The sequence below is a fragment of the Electrona antarctica genome (assembly GCF_951216825.1).
Source record: "Electrona antarctica genome assembly, contig: scaffold_358, whole genome shotgun sequence".
Classification (NCBI taxonomy): Eukaryota; Metazoa; Chordata; class Actinopteri; order Myctophiformes; family Myctophidae; genus Electrona; species Electrona antarctica.
The window spans coordinates 129,096-135,455 of NW_027638550.1; the positions used below are offsets into that span (position 1 = coordinate 129,096).

At 41.7% G+C, this 6,360-nt stretch overlaps 1 long non-coding RNA gene across 1 annotated transcript; it reads left to right on the top strand.

Moving 5' to 3' along the window:
* Positions 1–3,657: 3,657 nt before the first annotated feature.
* LOC306917950 lies at positions 3,658–5,776 on the top strand. Its single transcript, XR_013789269.1, has 4 exons — positions 3,658–3,770; positions 4,789–4,854; positions 5,446–5,590; positions 5,675–5,776. It is a non-coding gene; the product is annotated as an uncharacterized lncRNA (long non-coding RNA).
* Positions 5,777–6,360: the final 584 nt, after the last annotated feature.

The following is a 6,360-nucleotide window of genomic DNA, read 5'->3' on the forward strand; positions in this document are numbered from 1 at the left end:
AGGGAGAGAGAGAGAGAGAGAGAGAGAGAGAGGAGAGAGAGACACACAGACAGACAGACACACAGACAGACACAGACACAGACACAGACACACAGACAGACACAGACAGACAAACGGGTGGGTGGGGGAGGGACGGAGAGAGAGAAACAGAGAGAGAGAGAGAGAGTGATCCCATACTAATTTGAGGAGGGTTGGATTGTGTCTGTGGATACCTGCGTCTGATAAACCTGTCAACCAATTAGTTGGACAAAATGGTGCATTTATATAGGACTTTTATCCAAAGCGCTTTACATAGATTGTGCATTACATTCATTCACCCTTGCACACACCAATGGCAGAGGAAACCATGCAAGTCACCAACCTGCACTTCAGGAGCAGTTTAACTGCCCTATTAGGGGTTCAGCCGCGTATTGGTCAAGGACACTTCGACACTAACTCTGGGGGAGCCTGGTATCGAACTGGGAACCTCACGGTTCCATCCGGCTGTTCTACCGGCCACTCTACCCCTGAGCCAGAACCACTGCCGCGTCCTCAACAGGAGGATGCACAGACAGGGAGGCACACCTCTCTGTCTGTGCATCTGACTGATCCAAGTTCCTTCAAACACCAGGCTATAATCGAGTCTTCACCATTTTTCAGGCCAAGGACCCCTTAGCTGAGAGATGGAGACGAAGGACCCCCACTACACATTGTATACAATTTAACAAAATATGTTAAATTGATTTCATTGTGAGCTTGTAGATCTGATATTTTGGGGCGAGTTGGATTGGACGTTTCCCCTATAATAGGCCTAGTGATAGGGTTCAAGTGGTCTCCCTATCGAAGACCAATCACCCACCCGCACGCACGCATGCATGCACGCACGCACGCACAAACACAGAACAATGTCATGTAAAAACAAAGTCTTGACACATGACCCCTGCATTGGCACCCAAACTATATTACCCTAGAAAAGAATATGAGCCAGGACACGTTTTGTTGTCTTTACAACTGTCTGTCATACTGTAAACAGGCCTGTCAGGCATTGATTGATTGATTGATTGATTGAAACATTTATTAACAGTTTGCAGAATTACAGTACATTTCAAGCACAAACTCAATACAAAGGCTGTTAACTGTGAGTGGACAACCCAATTAAGCATTACACTTGTTTCCAATAGGGTCCACCATGTTCAATTCATCAAAAACATTTAGAGACGTACAAATAGACACTTCTATATAGACAAAGGACAGAACAGGAATTCATCATAATAAGCTTAAGCATAAGCTTACAAAATGTAAGCTTGTAGATCAGCTCTTTGGCAAAGGTTAAGAATTGAGGGAATTTAGTCGTTAAATATCTGAAAATACACATTAACATGAAAACATGTATTTATACAAGTGTATATGAAGCTATGAAATCTATGGAAATGTTTATTTTATTCTGCAACACAATTTTATGTATGTTATAGAGGTCCCTGCTTCATCTCTCTGAAGGGGTTATTGGCCTGACAAACGTTGAAGACTCTAGCTGCAGGCTACACCTCTATGGCTATCTCAATGTATAATAATTACTTTTTTTTATAATGTTCCAGCATTAATTAAATGAATAGCACTCAAATAAACTACAGATCGTCCCAGAATGCATTGCATTTCCGTTTGAAACGCGAATGCGATTGGTTGTCCTGGGTCACGTGCTTCACTGACTCAGGAAATGACGTGGTGAGTTTCAAATAGTCAGACAGGCGCGGAGAGAGCTGTTTGAAAACTAACCTGCGTAACCGTTCCATCCGCTACAGAAAGAGATTCACATTAAATTAACAGACATAAAGTCATCAAAGGCAGTTGAACAAGGAAATAAGAAATTCCCGATCTATTTGTGTGATGGAATCTGCAACAACATGGAGCCGTTTGGAACACAAAGTCACAAGATTAGGGGGAGGCATACTATGGTCCGACGGAGCATTGGTTCGACATGCGTCCGCAAGCACGGGAGCAGACATGACAATACAGCTACAGGCCAGGTAAGAGCATGCTTCCTATTTTTTCGACCAGTAAATCTACATTTAACTTCTGTTATCTGCTGTGCATTTTGCTTCAATAACTAAAATAAGAGTCAGCTGCGGGCTTTATTATTACAAATAACAAGGAAGGCAACAACAATGAACATCTGACGTTTTGTGGGTTTCAAATTATTGCTTTTGGTGCTGCATGGTACAGACACAAACGCTGTTGGAAGTGGCTATGCTTGGGTAAAAGTGTGTCGACGGTCCCGCGACGAGAGAGCGAGATTCTAGCAAGAGGCTAGAGCATTACAGGTCTGTTTAAGTCAGTGGTTCTCAAAGTGGGGTCCTTGACTGTATTTTGAGAGCTCCAGGGGGTCCCCAGCTAAATGATTGATAGTACAGGAGTCAGGAACCACCAAATGGACCCTTAATAATAATAATACCGGTAGTAAAACGTTTGAAAACAGTGTGGTCGTTAAGCAGCTCAACCCTGAAACACAGCACAAGAATAACTGATTCACCTTGTTTTTACTACATTTATCTTTTATATTATTGACTCATCTTTTAACATGGAACAACATGACGATTTCTTTCATATCTGCTTGTTGGTTATAAATTATCCTAAACAACCAGTAGTTAATACTAGCAGCAGTAACAATATTGTAAATTGGGAGATAGCTCTCTTGGCTACGTGACTTGTTGCCTGCCTGCTCTGCTGAGTTGGAGATCAGAGAGAGAGAGAGAGCATATATTTACAGGTCTGTCAGTGGTTCTAAAAGTGGGGAAGTGGGGGGTCCTTGACTGTAACTGACATGTAAGGGTCCATTTGTACTGATTGTACAAATGGACCCTTACATGTCTGTAACTCTGAGTGTACAAATTTGTCAGCGTTAAATTAACATTGATTTGACTATTTTTGAGTGGTGCAACCACTCCTATATAGACAGCTATGTGTGTCCCTGGGTCTGTCCCTGGCTGGCTGGCTGGCTGGGTCTGTCCGAGCAAGAAAGTAGCTTTTGGTTGGTTTTCACAACTGTTGCGCAGCATAACACATACACATATTAACTGTATATATGATGATTTGGGGTGATACAGTACAGTACAGTGACAGTACAGTAGAGGGACCCCCACACCGTAAGTCTGTCATTTTTCAACCATTCCGGACGTGGGGCGGCTGACCCCCTGGCCCCGTTCCTGTGGGTCTGGACCTTCCGGGGACCCCCACACAGAGTTGCACCACTCACTTCACACGGGTGTGATTTTACAATATAAATTGTGGTCCCAGAGATAGAATTGCCATGGGGGTCCGTAGCCTAATGCATGTCAAACTGTGGGTCCTTGAAATAGAAAATGTTTGAAAAAAAGAGAGAAAATCTTCTCTTATGGGGGTCCCTGGCATATCTTTTCAAATGTTGGTCTGCGGCTAATAAGTGTCAATTTGGGGGTCCTTGACATGAACAAGTTTGTTGAGAACCACTTGTTTAAGTTTTAGGTTTGTAAGGTGTGCCTGTGCATGTGTCTGTGTATGTGCACCTGATTTGTTTTTGTTGACACCACACCAGTCACAAGGAGGTCTTGATTTTAGAAGTACGGTAGGCTGGGGGGGGGGGGGGCTTTTATGTGCCTGTCTGTGTTTCTTTTGGGTAATTCTTCTCTTCGTCTATTTGTTTAAGTAAATTGGAAATTAAGATGTCCAGTGATCCAGTGATCCAGTCCACAAATTACTAGCTGTGTTCTGTGTCCATGTCTGGACATAACAAGAAGTTCTTTTTCATGGTGCATAAGGTAAAATTGAGTGTTTAAAATGTAAATTTCTACATGAGACCACACTACAAAATGTCTTAAATCCTGCCAGTTTTTTGAAAACCCTATCAGTGGTGCTTGAATGTTTTCATGTCCCTGTGGACCCCCAGCTGAAAATATTTTGTTTCAGGGACCGACCAGAAGCAAATATTTGAGTTAAAATCGTTTGCTGTGAAAGAATATATATTCAAAGATTTGCATTTAGTTCCAAAAATAGCAAATCATTTATAGAGCCACAGTTTATTTGAGCTGAGTGACAACGTGTCGGTCTAAACGACCTGAGATACTTGATGAAAGTAATTTAGACCGAAACGTTGTCACTCAGCTTTCCTCTCATTAGCTAAAGTATAAAATAATTGTTAATGTGGTTAAACGCTAAAGTGACAGATGCATTCCAGGTCTTAATGGGTTAACCCATTTTGGACTTAGGCCGATTCTAAAAAAAATCCTTCTAAATCATGACCTAAGTTTTCTGAAAAACTTAATATTTATATAGCGGCATCATTTGTTTGTAATTCTTTAATACTGTACATAGTGTACAGAAACCCAAAAGGGGTTCCTGACCAGAAGGGTAGGGTTACAAAAAGGGGTTCCCGCCTAGAATTAGTTAATGATGTAATTTTGCAAAACATGTGATGTACACTAGTAAAAGCATGCCACAGCATACAGCTGCTATATAACTGGTGGAATAGGGTGTGTGACAAATCTGTAAATAGGCCACTGTTAGCATTTCACATAGGTTTTTAATATTGCCATCATGCACCCAACTTGTTACTTTTGACAAGGCTCCAGAACTGTTTTTATTCCACATTGAAAACAAGTTTCCCACCAGTAGCTTTTAAGCTTTTACAAGGTGTAATACAACACATGTGTGAGTAAGTAGGCAATGAGAGGCTATATGATAGGCGTATGATAGCCCTATGCCATTCAAAGGTTCGGCATAATATTGCTTTAACTTTAATGTCTCTTTCCCCTGTTTTTGTGCTCTTTTCTTTTGAAGACACATGCGATGTCAGAAGCAGAGACTCCATCTGATGTACAGACTGATGTTGAAACGACAGAGGAGGTAAAATGGCTGTTTTAGGGCAATGGTTCTAATAATATTTTGTGGCAATATAGGGCCGTGGGGGTCCTCGCACCCCACTTTGAGAACCCCTGCATTAGAATACGGACCACCATAACAGAGTGTACAGTTATGGTGGTCAAACAAAATGGATTTGGTTCTCAGAGTTGCAGCAACATTAGGGTCCATTTGGTTCGCAATTATCCATAATTTATCTGGAGACCCCTGGAATCCCCTCAAGGACCCCTGGGGATCCCCAGACCCCACTTTCAAAACCACTGTGTTGAAGTGTTTGCCAAGTACATTGGCACACAACCTGGAATTTCCCTTCTATTATTAGACACATAAGTCCCACCTCGATCTGAGCAAGGAAGTGAGGATTCAATGTGAGTCTGCATGAATCAAGTAGGTTGGACTGACAGGCTGCCACATTCCAATTCCCCACACTCCTGCGCGCTCACTCCTCCTGCATGCATGTCATGTGATCTGTATTTCTCCTGAGCTGTTTGACATTGTGGCCCACACCATGCTACTGCTTAAAGTTAGTTTTTTATGTTTGCTAAAATGTACGTTTTTTTATTGAATGTACTGTAGGCCATCGCAAAGACATGTGACCTACACCTCCCTGTGGAATGAACAGCGTTGGACTGACTACTGTGTCCCAGAGAGTTAGCCGCAAGAAAGTGGACACTGAGTATAACCAGCAGCCCCAGTGTGTCCCCTGGAGGTTCTCATGCAAGTATGTAAACTATGGAATTAGATTTATTTCATTTCTTTAAACATACAGAGAATTTAACATCTTGAAATGTAAAATTATGTGTAGGAACCCTGAGTCACAGTGGAATTGCTGCCCACCTGAAACCCTGATCAGCTGTTGGAACCCTGAATGTGAGCACCTCAAGTGGGACACAGAGACGGAGCCGCCCTACTGGAACCAGTTGTAAGTTGAAATATCGTATTCACTTCAAAATGTACTTGTAGTTTCTAATCACAATCACATAGTTGATAGGATCTTGCCCTTAATTTGATTGCATGCACAGAATGGTTGCTCCACTGTACATTTATCTTGAACTTTCCTCTTGTCATTCTAACTTGAAATGGTGTTTGGCAAAACATTTGATGTTTGATGTACACAAGTAGAAGCATGCCACAGTATTACAGCTGTAACTGCTGAAAAGGGATCACAACAATTCTGAACAGAGGCCACCGTTTGTATTTCACAAATTTGCCACCATAGCTCAAGACATTTAGAATTACTGTTTTTTGGTTTGTTTTTAATTTTCTGTTCAGAAAATAATCCTCAATATGCAGCAAAAATATCTTTACAGACCATAGCTATTCTTGATGTATAATTAATCATGTAATTTATTGTAGCATTTGGCCGTGTGATTAGATTGTAGTACAACTTTCATGATACATTCTTAAGCGTTATTCATAGTCTTTATTGGTGGTGAGGTGACCACCGCAACTACAACATGACGTCACGGAGCCGCGGTGAAGAGCAAACCA